Consider the following 15,295-nt stretch of genomic DNA (forward strand, 5'->3'; position numbering starts at 1 on the left):
GTGACGCAGCGGTTAAGTTCGCACGCTCCACTTCTTGGCAGACCGGGGTTTGCCAGTTTGGATGCCAGGTGCAGACACGGCACTGCTTGGCAAAAGCCATGCTATGGTAGGCGTCCCACATACAAAGTAGAGGAAGATGGGTACGGATGTTAGCTCAGGGCCAGCCTTCCTCAGCAAAAAGAGGAGGTTTGGCAGCAGTTAGCTCAGGGCTAATCTTCCTCAAAAAAAAAGAAAGAAATCCAGGTAGGAAAGCTACTTTGGAGACTCCAGCAGACCATAGTACAGCAGGCTCAGAAGTGGTGTGAGGGGCATCCCTGAGATACGGAACTTCTTGGAAAGAGAGGGAAAAGGAAGAAAATGGAGACAGGGAGGAGAGAATGACAAGGAGAGACAGACACAAAGGAGAGAGACATGTGGAAGAGAAAGAAGGCTGAGAACACATTGGGATTAAAAGCCAATCCAGAGCGTGAAAGAGAAAACCAGAAATGAAGAAGAAATGTGGAGTAGAGCTTTAAGAAATGACGGTCTTTTAATTTCAGAAGCTCCAATTCAAAGTGTTACAGTGTTAGAAAAAATAATAATAATTTAGGTCTAGGTCAGCTGTGTCACTTCCTGGGAAACAATACAAACACACTTATTAAGAAGCCCAGTGTTTTGCCATATTATAATTAGTTCTGATTTAATGTCCCTTCCCAAAATGCCTACTTTTCCAACAGGTGCAATATGACACCATCTGCCCAACAAAAGAACCTAAATGTCACCAACTTCATAAGAGAATGAAATTGGCTGTTTAGGACCCTAGTTTATTAGGATGGTGTTTAATAATTTGTACTTATATAACGTGCAGAGGCATAAAATCAGTTATTAATGTTAACTTTCTAACTCACACAATCACTCCTTAGAGAGACAGGCAGCATCACCCCCCCCCCCCTTTTAAGATCCATTCATTGAACAAGCATTATTGGGCTCCTACATGCTGGGCATTGTAGGGATGCAGAAATTTGGCCACATGGAGCCGGGTTCATGCTGTTCGAGTGGCTGCTCCCCCGGCAGCAATGAGAGCCTCCCCAGAGCAGGAACCACGACTTATCCTCTCTGAAGTCCTCGGGCCCAGCACTGCACCTGGAAAAGGAGAGCCATTCTATAAATGACTGTAGATTTTTAGAAATTAAATACCCAGAATTAGCCATAAGTCTGTACTACTGTTACTAAAAACATAAACCCAGAAACTCTTGACTTCTAAGCCATTGCTGACCACTGGACCTTACTTCCTGTGGAACCCCCCCTCCCACCCCCAGTCTAGTGCTCTTCTGTCTGCTCCTTTAGACCGTAAAACATTCACTCATCCCCTGAACGCTGTGAATTATGCAGTTTCCATTGCTGTTTGCACTTATTAAGGGACAAAGCTGAGGCTAAGGCTGGGCCCCACACTAAGATTTTCCTTTTTCTTAAAGATTTTGGCTTCTATAAAGACTTTTATATTGAGCAGAAAAATAGAATTTTGGATCTAGAAATCACTCCAAGTCAATATCCTCCTGTTAGGCTGGAGTGGGTGTGGGAAAGTTCCATTTGGCAGTTCAGATTTAATAACGAAGTCCCAACTGCTATCACATGGCCAGCAGGAAACAGGAATAAATTGGACACCGGGCTTCTCTCTGACTCAGGCCTCAGGGTCGCACTGTGGGGGTGAAACCACACTCCAGCCAGATTCTTCACAGGACCCCTCTCAGAGGGTCCAAGACAAACCTGTCCTGTGCCATACCAAAATCCTAGCGAGCGGGAGAAAGAGAGAAAGTCACAAGTGTGTGCCCAAATCTTGAACCTTCTCCGCTTCCCACATCCCAACGTCGATGCCATTAAAAAGTTGAATTGCTAAGATCTAGAAGGTAATCTTCCTTCTCAGAACTAAGGCAGTGCTGGCCCAGCCCCAGTCCTGAAAGCAGACTCTCTCCCAGCCTAAGGACTGAAGCAGCACCAAAGGCCCGTTGCTCCATCCCAGGTCTGGAACATTGTCCTTGGGACAGTCACAGTGGAAGGTCTATTTTCACAAATGTCAAAAATCAGAGCCCAGACACTCATCAGGCCAGAACACACCCTAACTTAAGTTGCTGGCCGTTTCAATTACACAGGTTATAATTTCTGTTTACCTTTTGTGCCCTAACGTTGCTCAGTGAACGGTTATATAAACCTACTGCTCTCTAAAGAGCTTCAAATGATGACCCACAAAGAGCGCATCCGAAGAGGGCCGGGAAAAGTCAAAGGAAGAGGACTTGGCTCCTCTCACTCTTTGAAAAATATGTCCTGTATCACTTGGCTGAAATTTACAGGGAAAAAAAAGAATCTCAGAGTTTCTTTCTTCTGCTTTTCGGGGGAGGAGGGTGGCACAGTCTGTCTACGCCTGAGCCCACAGTTGTACATGAAAGTTAATATTTCCAGGGCCCTGCGTGGGATACCTTTCCCAGAATTCATGTTCTCAATGGGAAACTGAAATAGCGCGTGAGAGTTACCCTAAGTAGATTTAAATAATTAAATTCAAAAATTCTCAAACCACTTGCTGTTTCAAATTTATTTCTTTAATAACAACTCAGACACAGCAACAGACTGGATTAAGATTTCATTTATTCGAAATTTAAGGTATATCCAGCTCTGGGTGCTGTTTTTAAGTATTTAAGGGGAAATTTGTGCGTGGTGAAAATGAAGAGACTGCAGCATTATAAATTCATTTCCTCTATTAGAAGCAGGGCCGCGCCTGCACGCTGCAGCTGTTCCGGGAGGCAGTCCCTCGGGCTGGAGGGCGCGCCGCCCAAGCAGACGACCCTTTGTTTCCCCACGAGGGGAGATTTGCCCGGTCCCACACCCTCGGCAAGAACTATTTCCTCAGTGGCGCCAGGCAGTTGGGCAGGATCATCTGGGGTGGTTTTCATGTGGCAAAGCAAAGCATCCTCTGGGATTCCAGGGCGACTTCTGAGGATCCTTTTTCATCCGTGACCTCAAACCATGCCTCATCCCAGGCCGCAAGGATGGGAGGCCACCGCGGCCTGAGCCGAGTTCGCTGACCTCTGAAATAACCCGCCCTGATCCATTCAGCAAAGCAGAGAGCAACTCAGAAAACAGGTGTTCCGGCGCAGGTAACGCCCCCGGGTTCTTACTATTCATGCTAACAATTTTACAAACAAGCGAGTTTCTTATACATTCATCGCCACCCCCAGGCATTCATATTCTTTTTAAGTACAGAAACCTTAATTAGATTTTGACCACAGACCCGGATTTGACTTACCCTGACAGGGTTTCCATTAGTGTAATCTGTGGGGGAATTCACTGTTTTAACATCTGTGTGCCGGAGGCCTATCTCACATTTACTGCAAAACTCTGAAAAGCCTCCCTTGTATGGCTGTATGTTTCCTCATGCTCCCAATTTCACAGAAGTCATTTCAGCACCAAACGGTAATTAGCAAAGGGATGGGCCTCAGCTGACATGAATGCAATTTATTGTTTTCCACGAGGCCCTGAACCAGCAGACAAAGAACACAGTCTAGCTGTCTGGCATTTTATTAACTTGTATTGTGTAGCACACCTTACTGAAGGGAGATCTTCGAGAGGAATCCAGCAGTTCGTGTGTGGCAACACGCAGACTTTGGGAGAATATTAATTTCGGTTCAATTAGGCAAGTTTTGTGGTACCTCAGCCTGTAATATAGGACTGCCACTTTTATAATTATCTTCCATATTAACTTTATCATCACCAGACTTTTGCATAAATGCAACCTTTCATCTTTAAAATGCCAACACTTCTTCAATTTTGGCAACCGTACAGCACTGCTAATTATTTGCTCATTATGTGTGGTTAACTGATGAATCATTAATAAATGAATGAATGGCTAATATATTTTTATGGTAATTGGAGATATAACTGATTGCAGACTTCCTTAGCTTCTCAAAACGGCACTGAATGAGCAGTGGCTGCCTAATTGTTTACAGATGATATTTAGGCCCCCACCCAGCGTTTCCCACAGTTGTGGTTTATCACTGGCGTATTCTCATCAGTCCAGGGTGGCGGCTCGCCGAGGACCAGTCTGGGCAGAGGGGAGTGGGCAGCAGCATGACCAGGCTTCCTTTCTTGTGTTTCTGTCACCTCATTTGTTTCAGCTCAGCTGACACGTAACCATGTATGGGCCTCATGGCCATTTGCTAGCAATTCGAAGGCTCCTCATGGACTCTATTAGCCTAGGCATTGGCAGGGCCATGGCTGTAACACTGCTGTGGTTACCCTGAGTCAAAAACACATAAAGAGTCGGATGCTGACTCACAAACACACACGCCATCAGACTGCCACTCGTCTTGCTTGGCACACCCAAAGGAACAGTGGCCAGTGGCCACCCAGCCTGGCGTCTCTGTGGTTGAGGAGCCAAAGGAGACCCTTTGCAGAGTTTGGTTGGAAGCCTGGGGTCCAGTGTGCAACACTGACAGAAGTCCAGAAACTAAAACCAACCAGAGGTCCTTCGCTCCATCACTGACCCGCTGTTCCTGGTTAATGGGTGTGGAGATAACTCCAGCATTATAAAAATTATACCCATCAGGCCGTAAATGAGCCACCACCTAGAGGTTAGAAACAAAGATTCTGTATCTGTAGACAATTCTTGTGAAAATGAAAGATAGAACACTGACCAAATAAGGCTTGTTCAGCTTCATACAAACAGACGGAAGATCAAGTTAAAAATGCAAAGGAGATTACCAATTCTTAATTATAATTATTTAACCAGGTGGGTAGTTTCTCCTAATGAACATTTCCATGAAAACAGAATAACTAATGACAGTCTTAAAGAAGCCTTTGTCTTTCCATGTACTAATGATCACATTTATAAATATGCAGCAAGGCCCCCGTGTACATAGCTAATGATAAGTAATTAAGCACCAGGCGTGGGAAGCCAGTGAAAAGGGTCATGTTAATGCAAGAGAGGAAATTAAAAATGCAATAAAATAAGTTGCCTAGAAAAGATTAAATAAACTTCTGGCTTCTCCTCCTTCCAGAAGAAAAAGAATGGTTGCCCCACTCTCACAGAAAAGCCATGTCAAGCCATTCAACAGCTGGTTATAAAGTCAGTGCAAGTGACCAGCTTGCTCTCTGCCCCATCCTCGTTTTATCCTATTGGTTTGCAGGCAGAAGGCGTGGCTTCAAAGGGCACTTTGGGTCCCTGGGAGAATAGAGGGACCCCTCAAAAAGGGAGGAGTCGGCCAGCAAGGATGGATACTTGCCACTGGCAAATTAAACTGGACTTTGGTTGTTACTGCTGACATGCCACTTGTTTGTTAACCCATGTTGACCAACCTGGATTTTTTCTCATCTTCTAGATGAAAAAGAGAGGACAAGATGGGTGCCGTTTCCAACACAGCAGAAGGCCTTCTGTCTCTCTTCACATTGTCTGCTTCCCCACCAGACTGCAAACTCCTGGAAGGTGACACCAGGACTCTGTGTTACTACACCTGGTGTCCCTCACACCTGGCACTGCACCAGACTCAGTGAGTACTTAAAAAGTGTGGGTTGAATAAGTGAATAAATGGATGTTCAAAGCAGGTCATCTCAAAACCCAGTAGCAGCTTGTCAAAGGGCCCTTGAACATCGCTCCCGCCGTCCGAACAGCCCTGCCACCAACACTTGGGCCCAGTCGAAAGACACCAGGCGTCTCTCTCTCTCTCTCACTCAGGTCCTGAGAAAGATGCCACCTCTTTCTTCACTGCACCATCACCAAAAGGAACAGAAATGGGAGGCTTTAACGAAAAACTGGGCTTGGCGAAAAATCATACAGTGGACTGTCAGACTGTTTGGGGATTGACAAGAATCCCAGCATTTCTAAGCATTAAGGACACATAGAATGAAGAAGTGGCCGTCTTGGCAAAAGAAAGGCACTAGTATGGATCTCCAAAGCTCTTAAATAGGGGCAATTTTGATTCTCTTCTTAAAGAGTCTTAGTGAAGCTCTTAAACCACTGAAGACTTTTTCTTTCAAACATTTCAAACTCGGTGGTTAATCCCTCAGTGAGAGGAATCTAACTTCCTGCGCCTGCAGCCTAGGGTTAACAAGACGGCAACCTTGAGCTGAAGAAAACAGCAGCAGCAAACGAGAATTAAACCCGGGGTGGATATTTGAGGTAGTTTTTCCTTTTTATTTTTTTTCTTAAACAAGTTCTAAGAAACAAGCCATAAGGCAGCAAATCCAGGGCCTGGCTCTTTCTGCCTTGTTTTAATACTCCTTCTGAATTCAAATGAATCATTTCCTTTTACGTAAAATCTTCAACGAGGCCACACTTCTTTTGTTATCAGAGTGTTGTCATCGGCAAGCCTGCTTGACTCTCATAGAGGCAATTTAGTACCCGACAGTCGAGCACGGCGGGTGCGGGCCTAGATTTGCCTTACAAATAAGGGCAGCCAAGGGACCCCCCAGGGAGGCCGGCGGCTCCCGGACCCCTAAGGTGCATCTTTCATCAACTTCTCAGGCGGCAGGCCCCTTGGCTTCTTCGGGAGTGCCGGGTCTCCGGATAAAGTTCAGATGCCACAGGGACGCTCTGCAAGCTTATCCTGACCCCCAGCGGCCGGCCCTGTCATCGGACGCATACCGGTCCCCACTCCCGCACCCAAGGTTCCCCAGATCCCAGGGACCCAGGCACCATTCACTTTAATTGACAATTAAAACAAACTTCTGTTCTCACAAGAATCAACTGAGTGAAATTTCGCAACTGCAAATTTCACAATTCAATTCCCTTGAAGCAAAACCAACAGTTTCCCTGAGGTTTCACTCCACACCTCTCCATTTGTTGTGGAACTTCCCCCTCCAGTTTCTCTTCCCACACACCGTTTGATTTCAGAGTCAGTCATGGAAACAGTTTACTTATGTTTCCGGGGGTCCCCGCCAAGTGGCGGCCCTGGAGCTGAGTCAGCGTTCCCGCGCAGCCGGGCGGGAATGCCGGGCGGGAATGCGGCGCAGGTTCAGAAGCAGAGCCGGCCCCGGCCCCCGGCCCGAGGTGGGTAGTGCGATGGCCGCTGCTGCGCCGGTTCGAGCTGTTGCAAGTCGTCAGCCCCCAAATCAAACAACCTGAAATAAATCTTCTGTGGCCATGAATGGAATGGAGTCAGCAAAATCTTCTGACCCTGGCTACAGGGCGCCATGGGACATATTTATACTAAAAAGATACTTGTTATTTATCTGAAATTCAAATTAATCCAGAAGTTTCCATTTTATCTGGTAACTCCATTGAGCGAAGGAAAGATTCTTTTTTCTTTTTTTCTTTGAGTGTACTTTTTCTCCCTCTCTCTCTCTCTTTTTTTTTTTTTTGGTGAGGAAGATTGGCCCTGTGCTAACATCTGTTGCCAATATCTTCCTTTTTCTTTGTTTTTTCTTCCCCAAAGCCCCAGTACATACTTGTATATGCTAGTTGTAAGTCCTTCCAGTTCTTCTATGTGGGATGCCACCACAGCACAGCTTGATGAGCCGTGTATAGGTCCACAGCCAGGATCCGAATGGACAGGGCCTCCCAAGAGGAGGGCTGGAACTTAACCACTTGGCCTTGAAGTGCCCCAGAAAGGTTCTGATTTATAGTTTTACAGATCAGCTTCTGACCAGACCCTTAGATGGTCCAGGCATCCTTAGGGGACCTGAGCGTCCCATCAGAGTTAGGCAAGAATCTTTTTAGACAGTGGGAAAATAGAAAAGACGTAATTTTTCTAGCTTCCCCCAGGCTGACGTCCCTGTGTGCTGGCCTATTTCTCAGACTTTCTGTTCTGCTTAGCCCTTCCTCCTTCCCTGTCTCCAGAGTAGGGACAGGCTCCTGTCAGCCTTCCCGAATCTGCCACAGGTGTCCTTGCTCACAGATGTTGAAACAAAAGTCACAACCAAGGTAACTATTTTTAGGGGGTGATAGATTAAATGGCAGCTGGGTCTTCAAGAGACAGGGCTACATTCTGAACTGCTATTTGTATCCACTGAAATGTAAAAAAGGTCAAAAACCCAAGTTTTGCGTTACTGTTATCTTCCATTTTTTAAAAAAAGGCTATAGCCTTAGGAATACCGTACATATCTGTTACCGACAACTCCAAACGCCACCTCTGCAAGCTTGTCAGTTAAACCAAATGTTAAACGGAAAATATTTGGCGGGATTTAAAGTTAGACCCGCGCACATTACTTACAGATGTTTCCATGAAAAACACTTGAAGCTGAACCACACCAAGTAATAAACCCTGCAATGGTGTATTTTTTATACTCCAAGTTAATTTTTATTATGTAAGTAGCCATATGAAGAAGGTATTGCATACTGCTTAAATGAAATACGCAGGAATGAAATCAGCAGTATCCCTTTACAGCATATGGCCCAGCAAATCAAATTACAAAGCTTTCCACATCTCATTAACTGCAATGAGTACAGCGAGTTTTCTAATAAGTCACATCTTTTTCATGTGAGTGGTGAGCAGTGACTTATTGTAAGAATTCACAGGATGACCCTCGTGCTGAAATTAAGAACTAACCTAAAATGGGCAGGGTCATCTGGTCAAGACTGATCATAACATTTCCTCATTATTGTTTTAGTTGGCATTGAAGCATATGTTTTCCTGGTGCCCCAGCTGAAAAATGCCTTTGATAATTTCACTGACAGCAAATAACCCACACACTGCCATTTAATGAGTTCAGGCAGGATTAGCTGACAATAAAGAATATAGTATAAATGTTTTTATTAGAACTGATTTATTTTTTAGCTGAAAAAAAAAGAAAGAAAGAGTCACGTAGAAATGCTGAGCTGACTTCTCCCCTGGCAATGGCCCTGGTGGGACGCAGGTGAAAGGCAGGAGGAGGTCGGGGAGCCCAGGGCTGGCCATGACGGTGCCTTCAGGCTGCGAATGGTAGAAGGCAAGTACCAGCTGGAACCCACACTCAGATGTCAGGTTCCTCCTTTGCACAACAAGGAAAAAAATGCTTCTACAATTGCTCATCATGTGGCCTTTGGTTGAGATGAATTACCAATTTACAACCTCTTGTGTTTGGAGAGAAGCAAACTGTGCTCTTTTGAGGCAAGAATCAGGAACCTAAAATCATTCAAGCCTTCTTGTTTATAAGGCCAGAGTGAGGCCAAAAATCCATTTCGCTCTGTGCTCTCAGGCCTTTCAATGACGAGCATCTCACCATCTGCACTAATAAATATGGACTAGGGTGTGTGTAAGCATACACTGAGGAGAGGGGAAGAGAGAACGGGTTTTAAATGGTTGCAAATTGCTCTCCTGCTGAGATAACAGCAGTCTGCATGTGAGCCTCAGTCGTCACACATTAAGAATGGGCATTTGGCTTCTTTTCACACAGCTGTGAGAGGAGGGGTAGGTTTCTGAACGACTAGAGAGAAAAGGGGTCTGTTCCTAGGGAGACAGGCTTGCTAGTGGCATCTTGCCCAGAAGCTTTTTCTTCACAGCTCCAACCACAGGGATTAGAGACATGATAAGCAGACCAGTCCCGGGGAGCTGGGAACAAACAGGTCATTGGCAGTGGTGAGAGGAGCCCTGAGCTGGGGGCCTTAAGTCCCAAGGTTCAGCAGAGGCCAAAGGGATCAAATGGAGGCAAGGCCAGAAGGTTGATGCAGCCCAGCAAGTCAGGAAGTGATCGTTGAGGTCAAGATGAGTTGCCTAGGAGGATCTGAAGGCTTGAGACTGGCCGTTAGGCACAAGTGGTCATGGGAAATCTGTCTTGGGAAGATACAAAAATAGCGTTAAGAAGGCGGTGTTGGTTAGCAGGGCCCAGCAATGTGTGTAGCAGAGGAAAAGCAGCCAGGAATAACTGAGACTCAGAGGTCTCCCCCAAGACAGAAGGAAATGGCTCTCTGTTCTCAGTATAATGTAATATGCAACTGGGGGGGGGGGCGGGGTTTGAAGGGACTACTCTGCCCTATGAAGGAGTCTCAGGAGCAGAAGAGCAGCCACACAGAGGAGCGCCCCGTACGACAGAAAGTGCATCTAGTAAATGCTAAGGAACATGAGAAGAACTTTCGGTCCAAACACTTCTCAATACGTCCTCCAACAGGACGCAGCCTGCCCCGGGATGGGCATAGGAAACCCAGGTCACCTACCTCCTCTCTGAGGCGATGAAAATGTGAGGGGAGAGGGCCGTGGGAAGGAGGGCCGGGTCTGAAGCAGCACATCCAAGGGAGAGATGGAGAGAAGAAACTGAAATCAAAGTAAAGGGTCAGCCACTGAGCCAGGCAAGGCACTGGGACCAGGTTTGGAAGACAGAGGCCGGAAAGATCACTGAGGAGGAGAGACTCTTTAGAAGCACCTGTGGCTGAGCCCGTGGGAGGAGAAGGAACCATCTTCTCCTCGCCAAGCCTTCAGGAACACCCAAGACAAAATGCTAGGGGGAGGGGGAGAGGATTAAATATAATCCCCTGGTATAAAATACAATCCTTCCCACCCAATCCCTGGAGAGAAGGAATTAGCAGTTCCCACCCAAAGCAACTGTTCAGGAAGATTGTACATGGTTCACCTGTAGTGTTGTGCCAGGTCCTCAAAATGAAACCCGTGTAAGAGCCTTTATCATCTAATTTCACCCTTCAGTTGTAATTGAACCTGCTAAGCCTTCAGGTACATCAACCCTGGCTACTTAACTGGAACCTAGACAAGGATAATCCCTGAGTATTGCTAGGTAACCACAGCAAACTAACTAATATTTGCACAACTTTACGGTGTACAAAGTGTCGTCATAACGTTTCTCATTCGCCCCTCATTACTATGCTGTGAAGAAGGCAATTTAGCTGTAGCTAGGATGTGCAAGAGGCAGATCTCAAACCTAAGTCTTCAGATTCCAAGCTGGTGTAATTTTCATTACAGCGGATAGCTTTTATGTACTATCCAGATGACACTAAAATGCCCTGACGTTCTGAGGAAATATCCATGTTCTACTCTTGAGAGAACGCACTCAGGGCTCGAGGCAAAGCTCTTCAGGAGAGACCATCCTCTCCTAACCTCCCTCAGAAGATGTCTCTATCTAAAGTGTGTGTGATGGGCCTTCTGCCTTTATTCTTCCCCGACTAGTACAGACAGAACAGTGTTGCCAAGATGACATTCCTAAGACAGATGACTTCTAGGACCCCCCACCCCACCACCCCTTGGTAGCTGCTCATTGACTGTGCTTGGAATCAGAGCCATAGTTGCTTTTGTGGCAAAAGAAGAACATGAGAAAAAAGTCATGTACAGACCTGAATGACTGACAAAAGGACCCTAATAAGTAAACCAGCATGGCATGGAGAGCAGCTTCCACCAGGGGAGCAGCTAGCCCAAAGGGACTCGAGCTACAAGGAGTGTCCTCCATACACACCTTTGCCTCCCCTCCCCACCATTTCTCCCTCTTTTTTCCATCTCTACTATAGATGATGCTGAGGATAGAGTCACGTCTGAAAGGAAATAGGAAACTCTCCCTTCTCTCCACATTCTTGGTCCCCAACTCCAGCAGGTGAGCGGGGGCCCAACTTGAAAAGGGTTCCTGAAGAAATAAAGGTTCCAGATGAGTGGTAAAGGTTGGCTGTGCAAATAACTTATAAAAATTCTGCTTTACAGGCCTCATCCTCTACCATGGTTTCCTGAACTTGGTATTAGACACTCCCCATCCATTTACCCAAAGCAACCAAGCATAGTACAGAAAGTCCAAGGTACACTTACATAGATAATTGACACAAGGCATGAGCCAGATGTTAATGAATGAGAAAGAGGGTTAAACCTAGGAAAACATTCCTCCTATTGTTCTTTCTCTTCTTTCCCAAACCTCCCAAATGCTACCATTTGGCTCTGCACTCTTTCCTACAGCTCTCCTTTGTTCCAGCCAACAATGGCTTCTGGCAGTCCCACCATTCTTCATCATGTCACCTCCAAGCTCCCACCCAAGATACCCCCAGGTACTGGGAGCATCTCCTTCATGTTTCTGTGCTCCTTTCCTGTCTGCCTCTGAAGCTCCTCTCAGTGACTCCAGGAAGACTCCCTGGCACTGGATTCCCAAGCCTGCAGCTCACCAAAGCACCTGACACATACATTAAGTATTGAAAAATTCAACAATCACTTACAGCTTAAGATTCATATAATCTTATGGGCTGGAAGGGACATTTGAATCACAGAATTTGTCAGTTTTCAAATATTTCTCTAGCTTGTAACAACTTTCATTTGTAACATGAGGGTTCTGGGCCTTCATTTTTAGTGTTCTAGAAGTCTACAGCTTGCTTGAGGTCACACAGCTAGAGTGTACTTAAATCTGGCCAGAGCTACAGCTGCTCCCCTTGAGTCCACACTCTCCACTCCATTGCCCTGTGTGTGCACGCACAAGCATGAGCCAACTTACCAGCTTCCGCTCCCCTCTCTTAAAATGCTAACTAATTTGAAACCAAGGAGCAATTCTTATCTTTTATATCCTTAAATACTTAGTGCATCATTGGCTACTGAGTTGTGTCTCCTTCAAAGCCAACACTCTATGTTGTCCACCTCTATATCCACCCACCAGCAACCACCACCCCTCCTTGGAGGTTTTACATGTTGAAGATGTCTGATAAATGCCTTTGAATGAGCAAATGAATGAAAGGCCTCCCATTATGGGTTATCTCAGTGAGTACTGCTCACCAGTTGATTGGTATGGGACTCCCCAACTCCCCAGCTTGGTTTACCCTCCAGATGTGCTCTCCTCTGGTCTTGACTCCACTGTTAAATAGCTGTGTCTGTCAGCAATTATGTGACCTTGATGCATCTCCATTTCTTCATCTGTAAAATGGGGATAAAATAGTACTTGCTATCAAGATTGAATGAGAGAATCTATAAAAAGCACTGAGAACAGTGCCTAGCAATACAAAGCAAAATGCTCAATAAATATTAGCTTTTGTTATTTTATACTTTACCTAGCATAACCCTCAACACACATCACTGTGATTCTTGTTTAATTTGTTGACTGTCCAAAATGATTGTAAGCCCATGTCTCTCTTGGTCTTATCCCCAGTATGGTGGTCTGGCAGGTGGTAGGTGGTCAATATATGTCTGAAAGCAGAGGCCGCCCCCATGGCCTACTGGTTAAGTTTGGTGCACTCCGCTTTGGTGACCCAGGTTCAGTTCCTGGGTGTGGACCTACACCATTTGTTGGTAGCCACGCTGTGGCAGTGACCCACATATAAAATAGAGGAAGACTGGCAACAGATGTTAGTTCAGGGTAAATCTTTGTCAGAAAAAGAAAAGTCTGAATGCATCCATGCAAGGATGGCAATAGTTTATGGCTGACAGAAATCTCCACAACCTTTGGATACTATAAATGATAGTTTTGACTCACGTTCCCATGCCGTGTAAGAAGCAGATGGAGGACGCTACGGCAAAGTGGTTAAGACCACAGTTGGCAAAGCCAGAGAGGATGGATTTGAATCCTGGCTCAACCACTTACCAGAGTTATGACCTTACGTTACTTAACTTCCATGCTTCTATTTCCTCACCTTTAAAATGGGAATAATAATATAGTACCTACCTAAGAGGGTTTTAATGAAGAGTGAATTAGTTAATGTTTGAAAAGTCCTTAGCATTATGTAAATGTAAGCTACTATCATCATCATCATCACCACCATTATTGTCACTTACGAGTTAAGGATATGAAGGACACCAAGAAGACCTGAGAGTGACAACAGATGTATGGCATTGTGCTTGTAGGAAAACAGGTTGCTGCAAAGACAGAGAATCTGTTGGAAGGCTGGAAGCCAGTGCTCAGACTAAGCTTGATGCTCTGCCGTGACAATTTAGCTGTCATTCATATCCTGTTGGAATATTTTAGGTTCACGCAGTCAGGGCCACACTTGAGGGTAGGGGGTAATGGGAGGGTTTTCAGAAGAGGGTCTGATTTGCAAAATGCAAATTCTGCCTTGCCCAGCAGCTCCCACAACAAACCCTGCGCTCCAGTTAGGTGGAAACACATCTGTGGCCCAGCACCACTCCTCAAGTCCTGCTGTGGCTGGGACCACTCTCTCCTCCTCACCAGCCCCTCCTGATGCAGATTTTTTCATCACGCTCCAGTTCAAGGACCCTCCAGAAACCTAGCATGGCCGTTCTCTCCTTCACTGCTGTGTCTCCAAAGCCGTCAGGCCTTGGAGAAACCCAGCTGCCAAGACAAGAGCCATCCCTTCCCTGGGCCTCACCATCACTGGACTGCAGGTCACCAGGGATGTCCAAGAGGGCAGAAACCAGGCCTCTCCCAGGGTTCCCACCACCTCCAGCAGGAAGCAGAGGGAGCAGCTTCACCAGCTGAGTGAGGAGGCCAGCAGGATTCAGCTCAGGGAAGATGTGGGGCACTCCGTAGTTTCAGGAAACTTCAGGAAAAGGAATCTTAGGTCTCAGAGCAATTAAAGAGCAGGAATGGGATTGGAGCAAGGAATGAGCAGAGCCTGGCCTGTTCTGTTTCTTACTCTATTTCGCCATAATGGCTTCCCCCACCCCCACAGCCCATAGCAGTAAGGTGATTTGAAGCTCATCACAGTTAGCCACAGATTGACATTAAAACTATTCATGATTAGCCATCTCACCGCTGTCTACCTACCTCAAGATTAGATGATGCTGCCACTATCTTACAATTCTCTTATAAAATCAAAAATCTCTCCATGAATGGAATTTATCTCACCAGTTGTGAATATGCACCGTGGTTTATTATCTTAGAGTTCTTTATTCTAGTATTTGCTTAAGCTACTTATCTAATTTATTACACACATTAGTTTTACATTGCAAATCCTATGTTAGGTGTAGAAAGAAAGTCCAATAGAATCTGGCATGGTTCCATTGGAATCAGTACCTTATCTGTTGCATCTATTGCATATCATGACCTTTTGATGTTTAATAGCCAACTCCTCCCCCTTACACATACACACAAACTAAGATGAGTCTCTGAAGGTACATCATGAATGGGTCAAATTTGCTCAAGAGTCATGGCTCTTACATGATATTACTATTAAACATTGGCATGTCTATTTAAGTAGTTTTAACAAGATGTTAATAAATGAATATTATTTCCTTGGGATAGCCAAATCACATCATGACTGCAACATGAATGCAGAAGTTAAAGAATTTGGTATCGGGAAGGGTCTCAGAAAGGACCCAGAACATGGTCTGTTAGGTTTCTTCCTCGATAGAGCAGTGTGGAAAATTTCACTCCTCACTCATCTAGTCATTGGCTCAATACCTGACCCTGGTGAGCAGATTCCGTCCATGTACCATACAATTAAAAAGAAAAATTTAAAGGAGATGACGTCTCTCTTTAAATTGGCCACGCA

The 15,295-nt window shown here is 45.6% G+C and overlaps 1 long non-coding RNA gene across 1 annotated transcript; it reads left to right on the forward strand.

The window, feature by feature from the left end:
* The first annotated feature begins 2,784 nt into the window (after positions 1 to 2,784).
* Positions 2,785 to 7,113, forward strand: LOC111773599 (uncharacterized). The gene is made up of 3 exons (XR_002808240.2): positions 2,785 to 3,128; positions 5,349 to 5,516; positions 5,702 to 7,113. It is a non-coding gene; the product is annotated as an uncharacterized lncRNA (long non-coding RNA).
* The last annotated feature ends 8,182 nt before the right edge of the window (positions 7,114 to 15,295 follow it).

This window comes from Equus caballus, chromosome 5, assembly GCF_041296265.1.
Source record: "Equus caballus isolate H_3958 breed thoroughbred chromosome 5, TB-T2T, whole genome shotgun sequence".
Classification (NCBI taxonomy): Eukaryota; Metazoa; Chordata; class Mammalia; order Perissodactyla; family Equidae; genus Equus; species Equus caballus.